This window comes from Sprattus sprattus (genome assembly GCF_963457725.1).
Source record: "Sprattus sprattus genome assembly, chromosome: 3".
NCBI lineage: Eukaryota > Metazoa > Chordata > Actinopteri > Clupeiformes > Clupeidae > Sprattus > Sprattus sprattus.
Genome location: NC_137922.1, coordinates 31,231,707 through 31,257,767, shown reverse-complemented (window position 1 = coordinate 31,257,767; position 26,061 = coordinate 31,231,707). Strand labels below are relative to the sequence as shown.

At 44.5% G+C, this 26,061-nt stretch overlaps 1 protein-coding gene across 1 annotated transcript in view; it reads left to right on the top strand.

Annotated features, from left to right (window-relative positions):
- Positions 1 to 2,021: 2,021 nt before the first annotated feature.
- The window catches only part of LOC308363105 (C-terminal-binding protein 2), an 87,000-nt gene continuing 62,960 nt past the window's right edge, over positions 2,022 to 26,061 (top strand). Inside the window, exon 1 of the mRNA XM_080835879.1 lies at positions 2,022 to 2,262. The gene's annotated coding sequence lies outside the window, so the exon portion shown is untranslated. The remainder of the gene's footprint in view (positions 2,263 to 26,061) is intronic.

Genomic DNA, 26,061 nt, shown 5'->3' with positions numbered 1-26,061 from the left:
TCCTTCAATCCCAAGTGCCTCCAAGCATGCATGACACACAACAAATTAGAACTGATATTGAGGGATATTTTTTATAATATAATTCTATATTCATAAACAATTTGTGTGATGTGAGGAAAGAGGGTGAAAAATGTCCCCAAAAGGTGGGAGTGTTGGGACTGGCTCTCGTGTAGTACGGAGACACCATAACAGAGAGGGCCCTACGAATCTATCTGTCTCAAAATGCACAAACAGACATTATTATTTTGCTTTGTATCGTATAATCTCTATCCATTCTAACAAGCCTGAAAACGAAAAAAAAATGTAAACCTTCTGGAAAAGGGTCACATGATAGGAGCATGACAAATCAGGGAAGGATCCGTTGTGACTGACAAGATCCAGTCAGGAAGTGACCGTGGGGGTTTCCAAAAGTCTCAGTTTCTGCCCATCCACACTCAATCGCAACCCCAGAGATTTAAAACTAAGACAGGGCCAGCGATTCCAAAAGTCCCTGTTTAAGGGACTTGAAAACTCTGGAGTAATATGGATACCAGGCATAAACATAAGTGATGCATTTTAAAACTATAACGTATTAGTATGGATGTAGCCTTGGCAAACATGCTATAGTTTCCTTTCCCAAATATGGCAAGCTTTGATCATATCTGAGGATACTGAGGGTTGAACATAATCTTCATTTAGGAACCATCAAACTGATTTACTGGTAATTATTTTATTGATAGGTTAAACAGGCAATTCACCATTTCTTCTCCATTTCATTTTTGCACCATCATTTCAGAGAACAGTAAAAAAAAAAAAAAAAAAAAACTGGTTTCATTTTATCTAACAATTGTGTTACCAGGTAAAACGAGAGATTAAAAAGATGAAATGCCTTATTTTGAAGAGAGATCAAAGAATAATTCATGTGTATTGAACGCAAACAACGCTGAAATCTTTTCTGTCTTTTAAATGACTAAACACCCAGTTGTGGTTTCAAGGCCAAGCATGGGCTCGTTATGAGGCGGACAATGGTTGATCTACAGATCAATACACAAGCACATGGGGGCCAGTCTGTGCTTGAGAAATGAAAAGTGGGAAATGTGATATAGTTAATTGAAGGGGGATGCTAACTGGCACTGCGTGAAGTCCACTGCCATTTCCTTGGCCCTATTTTCCTTTTCTATCAAAACAGTAACGAGGTTGAATGTAAAGTGACAATATTAGTAGAAATAAGCAATTCTGAGAAAAATCTTTCTCATATGATCATTGTTAAAGGTCTTGTAAATCATTGTAACGCTAGAGCCAATTGAAGGCAAACATTAAATGTTTAACAGTTAAAAGATGATATGACATTATTTAATTATTCAACGTATTTTTTTTTTTGAACCAACACTAACATAGACAAAACTGTGATGTCCTCTGTGTAGTTGGCCTAGGCCTAGGCTACATGTGCTTTTTCTCACATCAATCAAATGCAGGGAAGGAGTGGTAGATTTTGGTCATGTAATGACAGTGGCAGAGGCCTATCAAGCACAGGTAACTATACAATAAATAAATAAATGATAAAAATACGTTGCCTCTCCAAAGTCTCCCAATATTATGTTGTTTTAAACTCACAGCACAAATGCAGTTAAAGGCATATAAAACATGTGAAATGTGTACACTTTTCGGTAACCTGTGTTGGCCATAGTTGTTAAAACAAACTTAGATACTGAAAATGTGGAGGACTTGGAAATTGGCAAATTCTTGTTTTGGGCACAGTCATAGCTTTCGAGTTACCACTCGAGTTGAGTTTGGTCGCACACCGAGGGCTAATCTCTAGAGAATGGGCTGTGAGTGAATAGGAGAGGACATACGTGTAGGGGGCGAGGCTGGCTCTTACGGGTTTGTGTCATTGGTTTAAACGACCCAAGACCCCGCCTAGATAAAAAAGAAGAGAGTGGGAGAGATAGAGAGAGCGAGAGCAAGATAAAGAAAAAAAAACAGAACACCCAACGTTTCCCAGCCACCTTTAAGGCTTGTAAAGAGGGACTTACCACTCACCACCTCCCATTTTCCCCAACTCTACTGAAATATTCGACTCACTCCTGTTTGTTTCGAAAACATTCTTAGCGTAGGTTACGAAAACACTATCAGCGTTGAAAGGATTAAGTTTTTGTCATTTAAAGGTGGAACATTCTTTTTAAAAATCCAAATTGCTAGGAAGCATTCTTGAGGGGCGGATGATGGTGTTCATGGGCGCCTGAAGTCCGGTTCTAAACTTGCAAACAGACCACATACATTCAGGTAAGATTTTACTCGAAATATCCTGAAAGTGAGATGTTCGATTGTCTTCTTTTTCCAATATACATTACGTAGGCTAATGTGTTTGGCGGTGTTTCATATAACGTTAGCTTCAATGTAGCCCAGTGCCTCGGCTACGGCCATGTGTTTTCGCTTGACTGCGCCACGAAGAAAAGGAAGGGGGAAAGATTGGATGGCACGTTAAGGACATTTTTGACCACGTAAAGCCGCACTGTCAAAATATGCGAACCGAATTATTGTGCGTGGTTTTCACCTTTCTTTGAGACCAATATTCCGTGCGCTTCAGACTGTTGGTAGTTATTGCCTAATTCATTCATTTAGGGTTAGACGTAGAAATGTTTTGAAAAACGGTGTGAATGTATCGTAGCTGTATAGAGTCTTTTGCACGATGGGTGTTCTTCCGTGGAATTCAGTTATGGAATAGCGTCACCAGGCGCATCTCTCACACTTGTACTTTAAAACATCTTCTCATTACTTAAAATGGAGATTAAGTTCACAGTTCGAGTATCGTTACATGACCAACACATTTGCTCACAATTTTACATATGGCTTGTAATAGTGGCCTGTATTTGACACAGTGACATTACAACAATGAGCCATTAGCAATGAGTCCCGAGCTATTAGCTATGGTGCCCCAAGTTTTTGAGGGCATATAGGGGGCGGCAACCGACACATGCTCTTTCCCAAATTTTGTGGGGCGGAGTTCGATAATGTGATATTAAAAGTAGGCTATGGAGCGACATCACGGTTTTTGCTCACGCGGTTTGTACCCTTTACCCGGGGACCCACTGTTATTACGGTTTGTCTGTATCAGACGACACATTGTGATACCACTTATCTTAACATTACGGATTTATTTTCACATTCGCTCCTGTGCGTCGCTGCATATTTTGGTGTGCGTGGTTACAGTGTATCCAAATGGATAGGCTAGCCTCCTCGCGAGTCCTCCACCCCGAGGGTTTTGGCGGCACTGCCAACCACGACTGTCTCAGCGCCTGAGATGCAGAGAACTATGACCCATATTACGCGTCAGCTGTATCCACCGAAATCACTGAGATGTGATAGCAACTGAAAAGACATGCTCCTGCAATTATTGAATCAGTTACACTTTGTACAAGATGCTGTATTGTGCCATCATCTGCTATGCCAGCGACCTTACGATTATTTCTTAGTACAACATATGAAACTATTTACAGCGCCCCCTTTTTTATGCTTTTAAAGAGTTTTGCCTTTCTTTTTTTGGAATGTGATTGACTGATGTTTGTGAGCTGAATGGAGAGTGTCCTTGGAAAGAAGCCTATTGTGTGGGAGTGGGAGGGAGAGGGAGAGAGGCAGGGCGGGAGGGAAAGCAGGCCTGGGGGGATATGTGTAGAACCACAGATGTGTGCAGCTTGGACATCTGCTCTCTCTGCAGCCATTGTCAAGGAAACATTTAAGATGGTCGACATCTCAATACTACAAAGCCCCCTTTTCAGGCCAGGCCCATTAAGCAGGGGGCAGTCCCAAGAGCTGGTGAAGCATTTGCTCATGACTCTCCTGTGCTACTTTAGTACTTGTGCTCACCCATTCCACACAGGTGCAGGTCTGATCCCACACCCAAAAAGAATCCAAATCGGTTGTCCAGTGCGAAAGTTCATTAACCATTTAGACTCCACCACCACCACAACCTCAACCTTTGAACACCCATCACAGACATATAGGCTCTTTTGAGGTGTCAAATCAGTTCAGTGAAGTGACAGCAGAAATGGAGGGAAAGGGAGGGCAGAGGTTTTGTTAAAGCTGCCACAAGTGCAATTTTTTTTTTAAATACTTAAGCTAATTGGCTTTCTTTTCTGCAAGCTGTACTTTTTGGAATGCTTAAGCTAGCTGGCCACATTCTGATTGCCATCACAAAAATAGCTGTTCTGGGGGGCGGCGGCGGAGGGGGGGGGGTCTCAGACTCCTGGGCTCTTTAATCAGCAACTACAATTTCAACACGGCCGTAGTGTACCAACCAGGAGACTTCTCAAGAGATGGGCATTCCTTCCTGTTAATTTATCACTTAGGCTGCGCAATTGAGGGAACGCCAGAAGTTATCAAAAATTCTAAAATGTGAACAGGAACCAGAGTAAATTTCAGTGTCTGTTGCCCCAGTTGTTTAAGTTCAGTTTGAGTACTTCGATTTTCCTATGTCTATCCCACTCCTGTTCACAACTGGTGGTGCTGACATTCACCCCATGACTTAAGGCAGTCAAAAGGAACCACTGTTAGCCCCTGCAATATTTATGACCATCACTCGCCCTCCCACCCTATCCTCCACAGGCCCCCCTTGCTATCGTCAGTAGAGGAGGAGAGGGCCCGCAAAGACCCCTGCTAAAACCTTCTCTCATTGCAGTCATTATTGCAGGATTTATGAGTGCTTTCACCCTGACTATGATCCTGCACCTTTGACACCAGAGCTGGGCGCTAGGAGAGCAGGGCTTGTGCTAGTAGTTCATGGCTGGTGTTGGGAAAGTGCTAAACATGCTCTCTGAATGCTCCCTCCCCTCCCCCTTTTCCACAACACCAGTGCTCTTCCTGCCCAAAGGAGGTACCCTTTTCTGGGTAAGCCTCGATCCTTCTGTGGTCAGCGATCGAGAGGAGAGAATGCCTGTTTTCCTTGTGGCAGACAGAGCGTAGGCTTAATTGCCCTGGTCAGTGTTGGTCGTGTACAAATGACCTGGATCTTGAGCATTGTGGATAAGTGCACACAGAATGTGTGTGGGGGTTTGTGTGCTGTGAGTATTTAGCTGTTTTCAGACATGCGCTGCGAAACTAAACTTATTTAGACATTACCCGGAGGAGTTGTGTGTGAGAACGCAAATGTCTGAATCCCTTGGACCGGACATTTAACAGACTTTCCCATGACAGCTTCCGGGTTCTAAGTCCATGTTATGTCCGATTGACCCCATGTGTGAATAGAGCAGGTCATTGTCCGGAAAATTCACAGGGAGTGGGTGGGCGTGTTGACACCAATCACCTTCACACTGCCTTCACTCACACGCTGCTAAAACAAATTATGCTAACATCAGGGTTATTAAAGGTCACAAAAACCAAAATGAAAAAAAAACACTAGTTTTCCAAAAACACTAAAACTAAATACCATCTACAGTGCCACACATACTAAAACGAAATGGTAAAATCAGCTTGGTTTTTGTTCCCCCCTTTGATTTGCACTGCGGTTATAGCACTTTGTCCTATTCTGTTTGACCTTTTGATTGGCTTGTATAAAGGACCTGGGATGAAGGAAATAAATCATTTGATGTCATGCATCATTTCAACATACTTTTTAACGTCTTTAAATCATTGTTTCTTCATAACAACAGAAAATACCGAGCGATAACTAGCTATCTAACTAGCTATCTAAACTGAACAGTCTCACAAATTTAAATGTAATTCAATGAAATTCAAGAGAAATGTACTTGTTCATGTTTGTTAGCTAGGTAGCTAGCGAGCTAGTTGTTCATATTAGGCTTGCAAGAAAATGTTCACAATTGCAAACTTAATGGTAGACGGCTACATTTTGCAGTTATTTTAGCAAGCTTACCAACTAAATTTGCCCAAGCTAAGTTATATCTAGCTGACTTGTTTAGTTCTGTAGCCAATTAACTACAAACCGGGAATGCCTATAAGCAACCAGTGGCAAGGTTTCTGTCTAGCTACTGTCACAGAAGTAGGTGAGAATGCATCTGACAAGGTCAATTTCCTGTTGTGTGCTAAATGCGTGAAAGGGAACTGGACCTGATTCTCCAGAAATTGTCTGGAGTTCATATGAGAGAATGGCTTTTGACATGTCTAACTGGGTGGTGTCATCCTCTCTACTCTCTAGGTGTGGTGTTAGTTTGGCAGGCAGCTCAGAGAGCTCTCAGAGGAAGGTTTATTAAAAATAAAAGGGGAGGGGGGAAACAAATATACAGAGTCAGCGATGAGGGGGGCCAAGCAGCCCAACAGGCGATAGTTGCCATGGAAACTTAATGTTGTTATGTCCGGGGCATGGCTGTAAGCACTTACTGCAAGTTTCATATCAATTGACTTAAGACTGGCTGAGATATGAGCTCACTTCCTATTCAATCGACTGTAGGCCTACCAGACGAATGGTTTTGAAAATAAAAATTCCATCTGAAGAAGAGTACCAGTATGAAATGGTATAAAAATATAATGTCATGACTATTGTGACCAAAATGATCATGGTTATCAGTATTGTCACGGTAAAGTTCAAATGTGCTGAAAATATTCAGCAATGTACACTCAACTTCCTAGGAGTTTAACTACAACTGTAAAAAATGCCGTCACATCGTAGTTACGCTTGAAAATCTATACATAAGGCGGCATAGACGTCGGGATGCTGGAGACAAAAAAAACTACTAGGGATGTGCAGAAAGACCAGTATTTGTATTGTATTTGAAGCAGCAAAATTACATTTATTTGTATTCAAATAAAAGTGGAAATAGGCAAAACAATCCTGTTTTTGTTTTTTTGTATGATACTTAAAATTTTAGGATAATTAAGTTTTCTTCAATAAACCATTATAATAATTGAATTACATTTTGGGGTATGCTTTTCATAAACCCAGTAATAAACATCTATAACCTTAAACATCATTGGAAGGAAAATCAGTTAAAAACTTAGCATTCATTTGCTTATGCACAGTCAAACCAACAAACTAAACTCTAAGGGATGACTGCCTGCTTGGGTTGTTTGCTTGGTTACAGCTGATTCTGCCGTTGCTAAGCACGAATCAATTAGCCTGCTGTTTATGATTCTATACTTGCTAGCTTTCCAGCTTGCTAGTCCTTCAGATAACATTTAACCACGTAATTCATCGCGATTACACCACTTGGCAAAATGGGAGAATATGTTTATCGGTTCATTTATTAGCTTGCCTGACTACACACTCACTGTAGTAGCCTCTATTGGTGAGCAGCTTTTCAATCAGCCATTCTTACCTATATTTGTTCATAGGTGTCCCATTATAGAGAATTAATGGACACCTGCCAGCCAATCAGAAAAGAGTATTTCTCGTCTCCAGGGTATAACTAATGAAAGCCTATGTGAAAATTGCAAACCCCGCCACCACTTGCCCTAATTGGACATCTTTGAACAGACAGAGGGTTAACCATATAGGCTAATTACAGGGCTAACAGGCGAATGCTAGCCTAATCTCCTCCAGGTCAAACAAGATTGGCTGCGTCTGAGTTGAAATAGTGGCACAGTAACTTTGCTAGGATAGCTATAAATAGCGCTCTATTTCTCCAGTGTGATATGCAACCGTGCGACATGCAGGCTGACTAGGCAAGGTACACAGTGTCAAGGAGAAGCAGCTAGTAACTCCACTGCCAGTGTTAACACAGGGTAATCTCCTCCTCCCTGCCAAACATGATTGTCTCCTCACGTCAGCTCAAGCAGCCGGAGCACAAACATCAAACATGCTCATTTCTGAGGAGTGCAGCTTTTTGACATGTTTTTTTTTTAACTTCTTCCAAAAACGAATGAATAAAATATGTATATGCGTAAAAAACTATTATTTGTGAATTTCCGAAAACCATATTCCATATATAAACCATGCCTCGAGTGCCCAAGAAACTTCTCTGCTTGGCCCCCTATTAATGGAGATAAAAGTTTTTGTGAGTTTTTGTGAAGGCACCACTATACATACTTGCCTCCCATGTCCCAGAATAGGAAGGGGGTCCGTTTCAATATATGATTTAATTGGTCTCGGTAGACCTCGGCTTATCTCCCCCTCTATCTTTTATGACTCCAGTATTAGCGTATTGTGAATGTAATGCTTGTCAGAGGCTTACCATGGTGGTCGTTAGCCCCAAGTGAAGGGGAGTGATTTGTCTCATTTGCAAGAATATCTCCTAGGATAACACTGAGGTGAGAGTGCAACCAGATAGCAAGCTTACCCTTCTGCTTTCCCCGACTGAAAGACCCTTACTGTCTGGATGAAAGAGAGGGCGAGAGAGAGGGGAAAGAAACACGCTTGTTTTCCACCAAGGCTAGTCCTTCCTGGCAGCGGCTTGTGGGAAACATTAGGGAAGAGATTTGGGGGTGGGTGGGAGGTTAGGGGTGCCAGTCGGTCCCTTCCAGCTGTCCTGGTCCAAAGACTCAGACTTGCACCATTGTGTTATCTGTCTGATAATGCAAGGGAGGAGGAAACGAGGAACAGTGCTATCAACTTGCCAGAGGGTGAACCGCATGATGGTTTCTTCAACAGATGAGCGTGATAGAGCCGTGTCCCTCCTGTGATTCAAAGGGGTTTCATTTAGTTAGTGTTGGCAGGCTTCCTCTGTTTCCAGTTGATTTCTGCTGTGATGCTGTTCCCTCCCCTCCCTGTCTTTGGATCATTTGATTGGGCATGGCAGGAACGAGGGAGCATGCCAGGGAATACAGAGGAAGAGTAATCGCATCTGTGTATGTCTCTTCCACAGGAGTAGGCAGGGTAGTGTATGATCAGGTGAAGGAAGAAAAGAGAAAGACTCCGAGAGCGAGAGGCAACGAGGATTGAAAGGGAGAGGAAGACCAAGAGGGCCGACACCGTAGGGAGTTCTTCATGTAGCGTGTGCTTAAGAGATGGAGACTAGGTCAAGAATTACAAATGTTTTAACATTGCACTGAGACGTGCTAATTGGATATGAATGAATAATGAATAGACAAGCCTTAAAAGTGTTACTGCTGTAGCTTAACCTGGAGTCAATCAACGGGATTACTGTTAAGTGTGTTGCATTGCGACCTGTGTCTATGTGCATGGGTGCGTGCCCTGCTTGAACTGGGCCTGGGATTTGAGTTTCATTGAAGCTAGGCAGTCAAGCAGTTACAAAATGACACTTGCTCTATTCAGCAACTCAAACATCTAAAAAAAAAAAAAAGAAAGAAAGGTTATTAATTCTGTGCTCCGGGAATTGTGATTACATTATTTGCCACGGATTTCTCACAGTTAAATCACAAAAGACCTCTGTAGTTTTAAAGGGAAGAAAGTTTTCTTATGGGGCATTGAAGAACTACTCAATTGTGTGTAGCTGTGTTAAAAAAAAATAGACTTGAGTGAAATGCAATTACAACAGATCATCGGCTGCAGAGGGAGGGATCTGTGAAATAATACCATCACTCTCGCTTTTGTGGCGCTGTCAGCGCTTCCATTTTTTCATCACTTTCTCTCTATCTCCTCCCTCTCTCTCTCTCTTTCTCTCTCTCTCGCTCTCTCTCCCTCCGTGTATCTTTTGTGAAGATGTGTTTGGTAGAGATAGATGTGTTGATCACTTTCAAGGTCAAATGTATGAGAGGCTGGCTCGTGGATGAGATTGATTTCACTTCATTTCACTCCAGTAATGTGATGTAATGAAGAGCATCTTCATACTGATGAGTATGATTACTCACTGTGTGTGTGTGTGTGTGTGTGTGTGTGTGTGTGTGTGTGTGTGTGTGTGTGTGTGCATGTGTTTGTTAGGGGGGGAAGTAAAAATCCATGCACCACTGTAAAACACACCATTGTCTTGAGTAGTACAATGGCCTCAGCCAGCACAAACACTAGTAAGGACTAGTGTGTGAATTTGAATGCCCTTATCTTTCTTTCTTTCTTTCTTTCTCTCTCGCTCACTCTCTCTCTCTCTGTCTCACACTCACCTCATCAAACATTACGAGTGAATATGATGAATGTGGTTGTTGTTGGTGAGGGGTGTGTTAGGGGCCAACCCTGCATCCCTGGGTGCTGTTCCCCCTGGGTTGTTTCTGTCTCACTCCCCCTTCTCTCATGGGCATGTTTACCTGGTGCTTCACACATCAGCAGTCTTTCCAGGCATGGAGCAGGAATGGAGCTCTGAGGGCTTAGAGGGCTTTACCTGAGCAGGAGAGCACAGCAGAGGAGTAGGCATCTTCACCTCCCCCTCCCATCCCCTCCCCTCCCCTCCCCAGTGAGCTGTGCAGTCCAAAACAAGCAAGGCGGAGCATTAAGATGGTGCAAATGGGTTTTGCTATTTTGTCACTTGTGTTTGCAGGTTTTTATTATTTTTCTCCTCAGTGAAGGGAATGAGGGAAAGTGAGTGAGAGAGAGGGAGCAAAATGGATGGCTGTTCCCCAACACTCTCTGTCCGCCTGTTGAACTCATATTGAGGAAGGAGATAGACAGGCAGAAAATTAATAACATGCAAATGAGCCTGCAGGTGTGGGTTGGTACATGCCATGCCTGATTTCTGCTTGTAGCAGACAAACTCTCATTCACACAGATACACCCACATGCATATCTTATCACTCGTGCACACACACCACCGTGAGGAAAAAAGATGTCCAACAAAACTAGTTTGTTCTTTTGCCTTATTTATTTTAAACTAAAGGAAGTGCATTCCAGAATCATTCAGAAGGTTTTTGTCCTTTTGTGTGGCAATGTGGTGCACTGGCCTTGCCTACCAGTAACAGAGTAGAACGTGGCCGATGCATAACGGCCGAAAGACATTGTGCAGTGATCATGTAAGCGAGGGAGTTTTAGTTGGAACTAACCTCCCTGTAGTCTTCCCGGGGCCTTACATGCCTTAGACACAGCTGGCCTGATAGCCCCTCACCCAGTACATGCCCCAAACCTTATGTAATGTCTCCAAACATTTGTGCTGGATCAGAGGAAGTCAGGCATGCCAGAACTGTACAGATCGCTCCCCAGCCTACTGTGCTGACGGGGAGGGGGAGGGGGAGGGGGACAGATGGCGGCCCAAGTTCCCAGGAACCAGGAGAGCATAGGAGAGAGAGAACGAGAAAACGAGAGAGGGAGAGAGAACGAGAGAGGGAGAGAGGGAGAGAAAGAACGAGAGAGGGAGAGAGAAAGAGAGAGAGCCTCTGGACCGGAGGAATGGAATGCTCACAGACAGCTGAACTGTGTCAGGAGGGAAGGTGGTTACGGTGCAGGAGACTGGAGCTCTGTCTGTCTGTCATTAGCCAGGCTGCAGTCATGTCTGTTCAGCCAGAGCTGCCTCTTCAGCCAGACCCAGGAGACCAGCCTGCGTGCTCTGCTCACCATGCTCATTGTTTTGGTGTTATTTTCTCCCTGCTGCATCATTATGTGGAATGCTTTTTTTGGGTGCATTCTCTGGAGTCCCTGCCCCAAGGTGCCCCATGCGGAAATGGGCCCGATCCTTGAGTGGAGTGCTGGGCTGCTCGCTGTGATTCTGCGTTAGCAGCCGGGCTGCGCTCTGTCGCCCGGACCCACAGAGAGCCGGTGACCTTGCGCCTCCCCTGAAAAACAAATGGGTTATTATCATTAGCCGTGGCAGACGGCACTGTGAACTCTGCCACTGCGCCACCGCTCTGCTAAAGGCTGTTGATGGTGGCAGGGATTCAGAGGAAGGGATGAGGATGGAGAGAAGCTGCCAGGAGTGGACGGAGGAAAATAACTGCTGCATCGCTTACAGGTGAGGGTAGCCAGGCAGAGGCAGATGAAGAGGCAGAGGGGCGAAAGGAGGTGAAATTGACCAATGAGAGATGTGCAATAAACGACAAGAGCCAGGCGCCCTGTTGGCCTCTCCTGGTTGCAGCCCTAATGAAGGCAGGTTCAGCAGGCGAGCCCTGGCGCACACTTAATCACCTGCCACTTCCACCCTTAACCATGCTGATGGACCTCCCAGCACAGAAACAGGAAGCCACTAGAGGACAGGAAACAGGCTGTTTGGGAGGGAAGAGGGTGTCAGGGTCTGAATCTGGCAGTTGGCAAGGTGACTGACTTATGGATGTCATTATCATGTTTGTCCCAAGTCATGACGAGCTTATCAGATAGTCTGGTGGGATCATTAGATTGAAGAGTGTGTGTGTGTGTGTGTGTGTGTGTGTGTGTGTGGTAGAGCTAAAAAAAACAACAACCAGCCTCATGGACACACGTGTAGTTATCCACGTCAAAATCAACATTGAAGCTGTTAACAACAGCAGGACCATTTCTATTTACGTTCCTCTCACGCACAGTAATGACTATTTAGTAGGGGGGCAGCCATTAAAAGCCCAGTGCAGGGCATGAAGGGCCCTTGGCCAGCGAGCGGGAATGCAAGGGAGGGGATGTGTTTGGGAAAGCGATTGGGATGAAGGGAGGGGATGTGTTTGGGAAAGCAGAGACAATGTGCCATCTGCACGCGGCAGGGAGTGCCAGCCACACCGGCGCACTGCTGGGAGCAACTATTGCATTGTTATTAAACGGCCGCTACCACACTGGCAGCCATATTAAAGCCAAGATGCCTGGCCTGAGACGAAAGGATGGGAGGAGGGGAGAGGAGGAGTGAGGAGTGAGTGAGGAGGAATAAGAAAGCAGAAAACGGGTGGGGGAAGGGGGTGTGGGGATGGTAGGAGGATGGCATCCAAACACAAGTTCGTCTCTATCTGCAGCTATGGTGGCCAAGATTAGATGGAACCACATACTGCAGAAGAGAGGACAAAAGGAAATATGTTTTCCCTCTGTGTTTCTCTCTCTCTCTCTCTCTCTCTGTCTCTCACCATCCTCCTCTCCGACCTTTTCTTCCCCCACTCTCCCACTGACTCTGTGTCTTCAGCAAGTCCAAAATAGGCTGATGTTGTGTCTCAGATCTGTATACTAAGTATGGGCACAGAATGTGAAGTGTTTGTGCGCATGCATGCATGCATGGTTGTGTGTGTAGGCCCAGTGGGGGGGGGGGGGGGGGGGTAATTTTTGTGTGTTTTGTTAACCCAGATGTGTGTGTGTGTGGTTGTGTGCACATGCACACATGTGTGTCTGTGCTCTGGAGATCAGTCTGCCAACTCAGAGGTGTGTTGGTGCAAACCCAGTGGTGTGTGTGTGTGTGTGTGTGTGTGTGTGTGTCTGTGCTCTTGAGATCAGTGTGCCAACTCAGAGGTGTGTTGGTGCAAACCCAGTGGGGTGTGTTTTTAGGTGAAGCTCAGCTGCGCTCAGTCAGCCTCAGCCACCTCTGGACTGCATCCGCCATCTCCCCTGGTCCCTGGTGAACCACACACACACTCTCACTCACAATTATGACTCAAATCTCACATTCTAATATTTGTTGCTTACTATAAGGAAATTAGGAAATGACAAAGTGATGAAATGACAAACATCTTGCTTTATTAATTTGTCAACATAGCCTGCGTTTGTCTATGTTGCTGTTTTGTTGTCAAACAAGAGTAAATCTCTGTGCATATCCTTAGTGTTGTTCAAGTGTTTTAGCAGTCGTTGTCCTGGTGACTGACTGACCGAGAGAGTGAGAGAGTGAGTGAGGTGAGTGGAGTGAGTGGAGTGAGTGAGTGGAGTGAGTGGAGTGAGTGGAGTGAGTGGAGTGAGTGGAGTGAGTGGAGTGAGTGAGTGGAGTGAGTGAGTGGAGTGAGTGAGTGGAGTGAGTGAGTGGAGTGAGTGAGTGGAGTGAGTTACTGAGACAGTAATGCACGCTGCCCCATCCTTTTCTGGGTTAAGTTTTGCAAGGGCCTGTTGAGGAAGCAGCCATGGTGCTTGACGGAAGCTGACATTTCCAAAGGTCTGCCAGGAGAATCTGTTTGTGATGGCTTTAAATTATAGTGTGGGAGCAGGGGAAGGGCGGGGAAGAAAGAAGTGGATTGGGTGGGGTGGGGGGGTGCACAGCCTGGGAGAAAATGGCGTCTGCCTATTTAAATGTCACTTCAGCCAAGTGAATGCACTCTCTCTTCCTCCCCATCTCCCTAGCTTTCTTTTCTTATCTTTTCTGTGTGCGAGTGTTCCTGCGCTGTGGCAGGAGGTGCCGTGCTGTCAGTGGGGTGCAATGCAAAGGACTGTGTGTGTGTGTGTGTGTGTGTGTGTGTGTGTGTGTGTGTGTGTGTGGAGGAGGGTGTTTGTGGAGAGAGGCCAGATCTATGGAAGGAAAAAAGGGTGGCCACATTTTGAGCGAGCCAAGTGCTTTTGTGGAGTATTTCATAGTGAGAGTGAGTGTGTAAGAGAAAGCACTGTTGCCGATGGTAAGAATATTTGTTATGATGTGTGTCCATTTAGTTGGGGGAGGGGAGAATGCCTCACAGGGCCAGACACACACACACACACGTACATACACCATACACAGAGAGAGAGAGAGAGAGAGAGAGAGAACTGTCAGTCTGCAGCTGTCTGAATGTAACAGTGATCAGCAGTGGAAACAAAGCGGTTGCGGTAGTTTTGTAAACGTTCCTGATATTTTGTGATCTATTGAACAAGCAGTACTGTTTTTAAATAGACTAGGTTACCAGATCAGAACAAAGTGTTGTTTTTGTCTCTGCTTGAGGTAATGTGCTGTTAGTTATTGTATTTGTATTTGTGTTGTGATATGTTGTCCCTCATGGCACCAACAGGAGAAGCGTTCCAAATTCCGTTGTATGCAAATACAATGACAATAAAGGCTTTTCATTTTTGGATTTGGATGTGGTTACAGTCTATGGACAGAGGTGTGTTTTAGCTGTAGTGTTGGTGAACAGTCTATTCAATGAACAGAGGTGTGTTTTAGCTGTAGTGTTGGTGAACAGTCTATTCAATGAACAGAGGTGTGTTTTAGCTGTAGTGTTGGTGAACAGTCTATTCAATGAACAGAGGTGTGTTTTAGCTGTAGTGTTGGTGAACAGTCTATTCAATGAACAGAGGTGTGTTTTAGCTGTAGTGTTGGTGAACAGTCTATTCAATGAACAGAGGTGTGTTTTAGCTGTAGTGTTGGTGAACAGTCTATTCTATGGACAGAGGTGTGTTTTAGCTGTAGTGTTGTTGAACAGGCATGTTCTCTGGATACGTGTTCAAGCCTTATTTCTCCCTCTCTGATGGTGTGGAATCCAAGTGGAAGCTGGACAAACTGGTTCCTGGAGGGCCTCAGCATTTTGGCTGGTGGGCATGCAATCTGCCTGCTCAATGTTCACGCTATCATGCTTCTCCTTTACCCTGTGTGTGGGTGAGTGGGGAAAACCATCTCTAAAAACCTCTTTCTCTGGGTCCTACTAGAAGTGCATGGATATGGAGCACAGACAAACAAACACTATGTGTGCCACTGTAAATACACTTTTAGCAGAGTCATTTTCCCTAATTAAACATGTGTGTGAGAATGTGTGCACGCTGGTCCTGATTAATGGTGCAATTACATCATTCATTGCACTAAAAAATGAACACGGTGATAACGAGCTAGTAGCCTATTGTGTAATGATCGAGTGCCTCGCCGCGCCGCACCGAATGGGAAACAGAAGCCAGGCTCTGTAGGCTCAGGGAGTAGGCTATACTACAGGTGGTCTCAGATGCGCACCAGAAACGGAGCAGGCCTCTGGAGTTTAAATACGGAGTAGCAAGGCTTCTTGGAGCTCTGCTGTGTCATGTTGGATGGGTTTGATGTCAGTTACAAGACTTTTGGTCTGGTGTGGTCTGACTTGTTCTGAATGCAAACAGATTTAGCAGATTTCTTTTCACGGATCCTATTTGTGTGTGTGTGTGCTTTTATGAGCGAGTCTACTGGCTGCCTCCAGGAAGAATGTGATACGGTAGGCAGCGACTAGTTAGAAACCTAGGCATGGCTCTTTTCTAGGAAAGACACACACACACACACACACACACACACACACACACAAACTCTCTCACACACCTACACATGTAAGCGCACCCTCATTTTGGGACACGCCTTTGTGTGTGATGGTGTTTGTCTGTGTATACTGACAGATGTAGAGTTTCTGCCTTTTTAGGTTTCCTCCGGTAGGAGGTAACCTATTGTTATTGTAGGCTTTCTTATGTTGCTGCAATGGAAGTCAATGGCAGCCCCTAGAACCATATGGTAACTTTTTGTGAAATTTGGCACACTGATTGGGGACAGTCCCATGATTCATTCCACCAAGTTTCATGTAGGCAGATGTAGCGCTCTAGCGCCACCAACAGGTCAAAGTTGGCCGTACGTTCACACACGTAACTTTTGACCCGTTGGCCCGATTTTCAAAAATGAGGCATCCTTGGAATCCTTGGACCTGCACGAGTTCAACGCACCCTATGACGTCATTTTCCGCCATGATGGATTTTCCGCCATTTTGGATTTTATCAAAAACCTTCAAAAAGTTTCACGGGTCACAATTTTTGTCCGATCAACACCAAACTTGACACAAATCATCTTCAGACCAAGCCTCACAAAAGTTATTGGATTACATCTTCGCAACTAAAACCGTTCGCCCGTGACAGCCAATCAAAGTTTGCGACGAAGACGCCAGACAGGACGTGGGCTCATATCTCAGCAACGATTTGATGTATCAAGACCAAATGTACTACATGGACCGCTTACCTCATCAGGAAGACGCTTAAGAAATTTGGTGACCTTTGACCTCTAGGTGGCGCTGTAATTACAAAAAATGCATTTTGGCCTGTAGCTGTTGACGTGTTTGGAATTTCAACTTACTAGTGGGATCTACTCGTGCTCTTGGAGGTCTTTAGGTTGACACATGCAAATATGTGACATTATCATAATTGATCAGGGCGCCATATTGAATTTAGTCAAAAACACTAAAAAGCAAACACAGGTCACAAATTTGATCTGATCTTCACCAAAATTGGCGCAGACCATCAGTAGACAATGCCTTATAACTGCATTAGTTTATGGAACAATTGATGAAAGCGTTCGCCAGTAGCAGCCAATCGAATTAGGCGGCGAAGCCGCCAAACAGGAAGTGAGCTCATGTCTCGGCAACCTTGTAATGTATCAAAACCAAACTTGGTACATGGACTGCTGACCCCATCTGGGGGACAATCAATACATTTGGTGACCTTTGACCTTAATTTAATCCAAAACACTAAAAAGTTTGCACAGGTCGCAAATTTGATCCGATCTTCACCAAAATTGGCACGGACTTTCTAAAGACCATGCTTTATCACTGCCTGGTTCGCAATGTTTGAAGGAGGAAACCGCCATCGCTGCTTGCAGCTATATTCTATTTTAGTTTTTGAAGCATCTTACTTGGACCAATGTATACTAAATGATGTGCAATCTTTTCACGGAGAGCAGGTTTGTTAGCGGCACAGTGTCCTTTTCTGTTTCACCAAACTCTTTTTGTGTGTGTGTGTGTGTGTGTGTGTGTGTGTGCACCGATGTCTCTGCTGTGTGCCCCCTGGCTTTTCCCCCACAGTGTCAGCGCTAAGGGCTTATGGCTGGAGCTGAGACGGCTCCCAGAACGGGGCTTTGACTTGAGCTTGCTCTGAATGCTTCTCCTCCCTGCTCCACAGCACAGCGCAGCACAAACAACCCCAGCCCTCACTCTCGCTGCATTGTGAGGACTGCTCAGAGAGCAAAACCTGCTGAAAACAGAATATTTGAAGAGAAAATGCTTTTAGGATTAGGATCTTTAGGATTTGTGGGGGGGAAAGGCCAACTACAGAAAATCTTTTTTAAAGTACAGCCAGATGATTTGCAGTTTTTACCTATTTAAAAAAACTAAAAAAAACTTCAATAACAAAAGACATTTCTCCATCAATCCCTTCCTGTAAGTGCCAGCTGCAGTTTCTGGAATAAACAGAGCTGGTCTAAAAGTGTAGTCTAACAATAGTTGTAGGAGACTGGGCCTGACCTCAACTCTGTGGCAGTCCTGCATATTCAGTCATTATGCCAAGCCTTGATGAGGATAGACTGGGAGAGGGAGAGAGAAAATGGCTGAGTTATCAAGACGGCTTTATTCATTTTCACTGTTCTGTTTGCCCCCCCTTCTCCCTCTCACACACACACACACACACACACACACACACACACACTCGCTCTCACTTTCCCTCTCATTCTGTTTCTCTCTCTCAAAACAATGGCTGCTCTGTCTTTGTAGAATACAAGTTTGGAACTTCACTCAGATGCTTGAAAGCAGGTGGATCAGGTGGTTTTCATACTACTATGTTTCCTTTCACAAGTTGGATTGTTTAAGAAATGCTTTACAGTCATACACAGTACATTATGTAGGTGCCCTTGGTATGGGGGATGCAATATTCAGTGTCAGAACAGTCTGGGAAGCAACAGAACACAGAAACTACACAGTGCTTTAGATAAGAGGCTTCCATATACGACTAAAGGTAAAGGTAAAAGTTGGGTATTTAGCAGACGCTTTTGTCCAAAGTGACTTACAAAGGCATCCTGCATTGGCCAGGAATGGGACCCCAGTCAACTGCTTGATAGGCAGCAAAGCTAATCACTGTACTATCAACACCCTAGATATAGGGACTAGATCTCCATTATTTGTGTTTCCTAACGGGCTTGTGGAGCATGAGAGCAGCTAAGATCACATTGCAGATGGTTATTCATTAGGTGTGGTTCATTTGAGTGCAACATGTGAAACCACTTTCTTCAGAAAACGAAAGTAGTGTGGTCTAGAGACCCTCTGAAGAAGAGAATCTTTTTGTATGTCTTGTGAAGAATCACTGGTTAAGATTTTTGTGTATGAATGCTTGTTGCGCTATAAAGAAACATACAGTTGTCAAATAACATTAACTGAAGAAGAGTCTCAGTAAACATGTGGTTTACATAGTGAAATAGTTTCAAATCATACTGAGAAGTCTTGTTAAAAAAAAAAACCTTCAGCATCCATAAAATTTGACAAGCCTCTTGAGTACTTTCCAGGTATAAGGTGGAAAAAAGCCCCACACAAGACTAGCAGAACACATTTTATGATTTTGCTAAGCACCGGTCAGTTTACAGGTGGGTTTACGAGCCTCTGTTTACTTGCAGAGTTGAGAAGGGGAGAGTGTTGTGGGTATTTTGGCCCTATAGCTCCACAGTCTGGGCTGTGATCCTGTCTAAGCCTTCTGGGGCATGGCTGGCTTGGGCCTGTTTTGGTAATGTGAGCTGTCAACTCCAGCAGGGCAAGGGTGGAGTGTTCCCAGAGTCAAAAAACAAAACCATAAAACAAAATACAAAGAATACCTCAGTTAGCCACCCTGGGGTTTCATCTCCCTTGCCTTGCCAAGCCAAGAGAAGGATTCTTGACCTCATTCTAGACCCTGATTCTGGGTATAGACGCCTGGGCATTTCACTAGTTGTTTTCTCGGTTCTCTGCTGGTCTAAATTCTGCAGTCGTCAGTCGTCACTTGAAGCAAGAGGTTTGTTTGGGCAGAGAGTTGTGTGGTAGCGGCAGAGGTGGATTTGGATCAGTACATTGGAACATTGCAGGCCACAGTCTATCCTTGCTTCAGCACAACACAGCACTTTTTAATCAACTATATCGTCTAGTCTCACTTACTGAAACATTACCCAGCATACCTCATTGTTCTGAGCTTAACAATAAACCAAGACCCTTCCCACCAACTGCTTAGAGTGGCTGCACCATGGGTAGAGGTTCATTTTCTGACAGGTCGACAAAACTCCAATTCCCCCTGAACTAGGAATACCTGATCTCAATTCTCGCTCAACATAGAGTGGAAATTCAGTATCTCCCATTTGATCTGTAGGAAAGTGCTATATTTAGAGTAAGAGCACAGGGCTCAGTAATTTGTTTTTACAAAGGTTAAAATTATGTTATGTGAGATTGGAGTGGGCGGTTTCCAGCATAAAGGTAGTTTTTGTCTGTTGGTTTAATTGAGACCCAAACAAACTCAAATGCTGATGTATAACTGTGCTCAATTGGGGTGTTTTGGAGAAAGATGCTTTGCAAACTACATACTCATCACGCCCATTTTTTGTTCTAGCTGTCCCAATGTATCGAACAGTGTAGCACTTTTTCTTCATTGGCGTTGTTTTTAATGTCTGTCGGTAAATTGTCCTTGCCTTTCCAGGCAGATTTGCACTGAGGGAGCGGCACTTGCAGTCGTCAACCTCTCGAGTCCCTCTGTGCTCCTGCAATTAATTCTCACAGCTTCTTCTGGGCCTCATTCTGCAGGTCGTGATTGTTTCTGCTCGCTAATCTACTGCTGGGAAATTGATTTGTTTGTCATTGTGCACAACGTAAGGAGTCTGTTCATGAAAAATGGATAAATGTCATGGCGCTGGCCTCCTGGAACGAAAAGGACGAGTAAGGGAGTGCCCTCCCAGAGCAGCGCTGCATTTATCAGGGCTGGCAGAGGGAGGCAGGAGGGGGTACTTCCACTCCTGGCTCCAACAACAGCCATACTGAGCCCCCCCCATAAACAACTGAGGTGGTAGAGCTCAGTCCTAAGAAATAAAAACTTTATTTTTGTTTGCTTGTTGCCATGTGAAGCTCCTCCTGAAATGTCTTCCACTTCAAACTGTTATGAGGTAGCCCTCCCCTCAGCTTCAGATCAACTTGGCTGGCTGTTAGTGTGCTTCTCTGTAATTAACCTCCCCTGGCCTGAAATGGAGGACCTTCTGAAGGCATTCATTAACCTGCTCTGGAGAGCCTCAGCCATTGTCCTCCCACCCAACCAGCGTAGCCCAATGGAACCCAGGAAAATGCTTTTCATTTGCCATCTCTGAGAGGACGTGCACAGGCTCACATGGAGTTACAATGGAGGGCTTAGCGGCGTGGTGCGATGAAGAGGCTTTGTGCCTGCTCTCGGCTGGAGCATCATTGAATGGAGATGGGGTGGCGGAGATTGGCGAGATGAGAGGAGGGTATAATTGGGACAAATATTCTCTGCCCTACAATTAACTTTCTTGATGATTTAGAATGTGAAATTTGGTAGCTTTAGACCTCTCTTTCATTGAAGTTGTGGACCCATGTAGCTGATGAACATGGATTACAATGTGCCTTTTCAGGAAAAAAAGAGACATTTCATTTGTTTCAAATAATTCACTGAAAACAATGAGCAATTAAGGAAAATCGATTCCTTTAATGTGTTGAGCTCCTCTGCCACAGTGGGTCTCAAGGGGGTGCCCAGGCAGGCATGGACTCCACTGGAAAATGAAATGATCAAATCGGATCTGACTGACGGGGGCTTGAAGAGTCAGCCCGTGCATGCCTGCCTGTCAGTCAGTCAGTCAGACAGTCAGTCAGTCAGGCATCCAGCTCTGCTAAATACTGCTGTGTGTGCTTGACTGTGCTGTAACAGTAAGTGGTTCTTGGCTCAGGCCCAGTCTTAACTGCCACCCCCTTCCTCTCAAACTAGGTGTATCTGTCAGGGGACAATCCATTAAACGTTTTAAATGGGTTGCTTCTTCATTTCCTATGAATGTATATTCTAACCAACCCACTTGTCTACATATGTTCTCATATGTCCACACGACAACTGAAAACTGGTTCCAGATTGAAATGTTCTGAAAACACAACTCATGCGCAGGTGTGTAGACCGGCAAATACAGAATCTTTTGAAAAAGATGACGACACGGCCCTAACTTTATCCAATCATGTTTCATTCTCCTTGGAAGTTTCAGTCAGAGCTTTGTCCTCAAAAGCCTTCACTACATCCTCAGTGGCAATGAATAGAACATCTATTTTTGATTGTCAGACACATCATGGTAATCAGACAGTTTGTTCCATTTCTATTTTAGTGACCAAAGCCTTTTCTAGGTTTGTTTGATATAAAGTGATGCTTAATGCTAGCAACCTTAAGCAGGGTAAGTTCACTTCGCTGGGGAAATTCTGTTTGGCCATAACACATTTAACTGATGCTGACAAATTTAAAAGAATTTATCTATACTTGTGTCATTGCTTTGATCAGAATATTCTCTAGTTGTAGGCTATAACTTGCAGCATAGATTATGCAAGAGATGTGATGTTGAAATGACCTAGCTGGCAACAGTGTTTTTGTGAATCCTTGTGGATTCAAGCATTCTAAATAAAATACCACCTTCCAGGTGATGGACTGCGGCAAAACTCAGCTCACTGCCTTCTATGTATGGCTGCATCATCCACTGCTGCCTTGTTCTCACAATAAGTATCTTAAACAAAAATCAATAAATAAGGAAAAAATTAGGGTGGGGGTAGTGAATGAACAGCGCTTTCCCCGCCTTCAACATCCAAGGAGCAAGGCACCTAACCCCCAACTGCTCCCTGGGCGATTCGGCTGAAGTGGCTGCCCTATGCCCGTGTGTGTGTGTGCGTGCGTGCGTGCGTGCGTGCGTGTTTGTGTGTGCGTGCGCTAACTACTCCTGCCAACATGCAGAGGGTTAAATGCAGAGTCCTAAGGGGATTAATAAAACAAAACATCTCGAATAAAAAATATTATTATAATATATATTTTTTATTCCAGATGTTATATTAATATATATGTATATTAATATATATATATATATATATATATATGTGTGTGTGTGTGTGTGTGTGTGTGTGTGTGTGTGTGTGTGTGTGTGTGTGTGTATAAATATATATATATACACACACACATACATATGCACATGGGTACTTGAGCCCACTTGAGCTGCTTGAGCCTACTAGCCTTCTCAATATGCTGAGCAGGAAGTGTGATCCCTTCACCTCTATTCCCCAGTCCACTTCCTGAAGTTCCATCCCCCCTCTCCAGTCATTTGTCCCTCAGAGGTTGAGCACAGAGGCTCAGGGGTTAACCATGTAGGTCACAGAACATGCCAAGAGAAAGGGCTGTCTCTGACATGTGTAAGGACGTTGACACACCAAGGCAATGATGGAAGACTTGCCAGGCCTCCCAAAACGCCACACTTCTTTTGTGGAAGTAGCACACAAAATGCAATGCAGACAACAGCTTACATCCGACGCCACTGTTATACTATATGCAGTATATATTATACGCTGTACTGTACCCAGAATTGTCAAAACATTCTGTAAGTACCTAGTACGTGACACAATAACAGCATCCATCAATGGTGAAAGAGACAACTCTGCTTCATTGCCTTATGAAAGCCACATAATTCTTGTTGGACTGCATCCAGCAAGACCAAGGGCCACTGTAAACTGTTATACTGTTATTTAGCCTTGACAGTTTCATTGTAGCCACTACCCAGCTAACTAAATAACTACCCAATAATTACCCAAATGCCAGCCCGATGGTGCACGTCAGCTCTGACATCCTGCCCTTTGACTGCAACACTGAGTAGTTTAAAATAATGTAAACTGACTTCAGATTGAATCGATCACACATATTTAGGTAAAATTCCCGACAGTTGTCTTAGACTTGGAAGTACAGATACTCCTAAACATCAGCAACTGTTTAACGAAGAGGAATGACTGGATTCAGTGCCTCAGTGATCCAGTTGCCTGTGATTTAATTGGTAGTCCTGTGTTTGCTGTTGTTGGATTACATTTTTTTTGTGTGTTCTGATGTTCCATCAAAGCTTTGGCTAATGGATATTCAGTATGTAAGGCATAGAGAGGAATGGGTTAATCTGCCAGCTTTGGCCATTTTCTACTGGCTGTTCCCACCTATTCATCCTCTGAAGCCAGTGGAGGAGCTTCTTTACCCCTGTATGCTCTAAAAAGATTGGAAAACAGCCCAAAGAGGACACAGAGAAGCTGGCAAGGGATGCTTGCTTTTTTTTTCTTTCTGTCTATCTTTTTTCTTTCTTTCTTTCGTAGCTAAACACTCCCTCGTCCATTTTCAAAGGTTCCACTGAGCTTTGATCTCCAGGTCCTTTGAAAGGAGGTGATTGAGAGAAAGGGGGAGATGCATAATAGACAGATATGTGCAGGTAGCTTATGCCTTTCCCCAGAGAGAAGAGAGGAGTCTTTTCCGCCATGGTCAGAGAGATGAGTTTTACTATGGCAACGGCAGGGCAGTGCCCACTCTGTGTTGTGCTGCATTCACCCTTTTACCTTAGAGACCAGCAAAGACATCAAGTGTCCCCTGAAATGGCCTCTCTTCACTAGGGAGGCATCCACCACATCAGGTTGAATTATTGTCCCTAAATGTGACCACTGGACCGACAAAATCCCAAATGGATTCACAATGGACAAGAGCAGGCGCTTTATAAGCTTCTAAAAGATGGACAGCTGTGAATTCTGTGGATGTGTTTCATTTAAAGGGTTACAGCCTGAACCTCCTGTGCTTGAGGTAGTAATCTAGGGTAGTATGATGGAGCTAGATGTTCAGGGTGTTTTTCCAAAGAGTAAGATGAGAGAGGGGGTTGTAATGCTGACTGTCTTGGCCTGGTGTACTTCTCAATTGTTTGTGGAAGTGCAATGCATGATGGATGCACATCTGTCTTTGTTAAAAGTATGAAGTGGTTTCTGGCACTGTAGAACACTGTGAGGCGTGTTTCAATTGGTGGCTTGGCACCGCAATTAATACATGATGCATGTTTGAGGTAGTGTGTGCCTCTCTCCCACCCTGCCAAAACACTTGAATAACAAAAATAACGTTGACAGGAGCCACAGAGGAGTGGAGTTGTGTGGAGTCAATGCTCGACACACACACACACACACACATACACACCACAGAAAAGATTTGAATTAAACACACATCCACACAAAGAAAACCCTTTCCCTCTCTCCGTTGCTGGACTCTAATGAGTCCCTGAAGCAGTGGTTTTATATTCCTTCCTAATTTGACATGCTTCACTTGGGCTGGGTCTCTCTCTCTCTTGCTCACGTCTTCTCTCTCTGCAGGCCCCAAATCCTTTGTACAACACCCTAATGAATGCACTTTGAGAAACAACATATTTTAACAAAACACCACAATAGCAACAAAACAATCCCACTCAACTTCACTTGGGGTTGCAATTAGTCTCAGCCACATCAGTCAATGCTAAGTGATTGCCAGAGACCTCAGCATTGACAAGACAGGAAATGCTGCTCTGAATACAGGATTACAGTCTGACCAATGTTTCTTATTACCACTGAGAATTATGGGTGCTGTAGTCCGATCACGAGTAACGTCGGTCAGGTCCCTACTTCCTGCTCTGACAGGTTGGAGTAAATGAGCTCTGTGTTTGGCACAAAATGGGAAAGAAAAAAAATACACACACACACACACACGCACACACACACATGCACGCACACACACACACACACACATGCACGCACCACCTCCCTTCACCCAGAATGAATGCGTCCACCACCCCCACCGAAGCAGGCAGCATGGCTCTTGAGAGATTAAATGGCATTGCTAGTCCAAGGAGATGGGTGCAAAGTAAATAGCTGGCTGCACTTTACGAGGCTAATAAAGTCCTCACCGAGCTCCACCTGACAGCTGCTGCCATGTTTGAGCAACACCGCCATTTTAGCCCACCCCTTTACCACGCCTGGGCAGCGTTTACAAACTCCCCCTCAGCTTTTCAGGAAGAACGCTAATCAGCACCATTTAGTTTCACTGTTTTTAGTGTGTTTGTGTGTGTGTTTTGCCTCCTCTACATCAGCTCCTGTTATCTATCTACTAGCCCGAGCTGCAGATGTCTCTAAAAGGTTATAAACACGCTGTAATTAAACTCCCAACTCAATTAGGCGGTCTCCTTGACCTTTGTTGCCTTGCAAAAGCGCTCTGTCTTAACTGAAATGCGATTACTAAGACCATTTTGCTCTATCTGACTCCCTCATCTGTGGCTTAGAGCAGGTGGTAAACATATGCATATGCATGCACACATGCGCCACACACATGCGCCATGCATGCAGGCTGCATACACAACGAGCTTTTCCATGTACATCTTCACTTTGCAGAAGCTGACTTTTTAAAGCATTTTTTTGGTGGTTGTGTGGTGCTGCGGTTTCAATGAAGGCATTAGTGCTGATGTAATTTCAGACGCACGCACACACACACACACACACACACACACACAGGGTGGGACACACAGACAGGTCCGACACATTTTCCGTGCCCCATACTGCTTAGCTCCCGATGCAGTAGCTCAGAAGTGTGGGTGAATCTGGGTGGTAATGAATAAAATGAAGCACTTGACTGCCCCAAGAGTGCCATCATCATCTCGCTCTCTCTCTCTCTCTTGCTCTTTCTGTTTTTCTATCTTCCCAGTCCCCTCTTTCCATTTT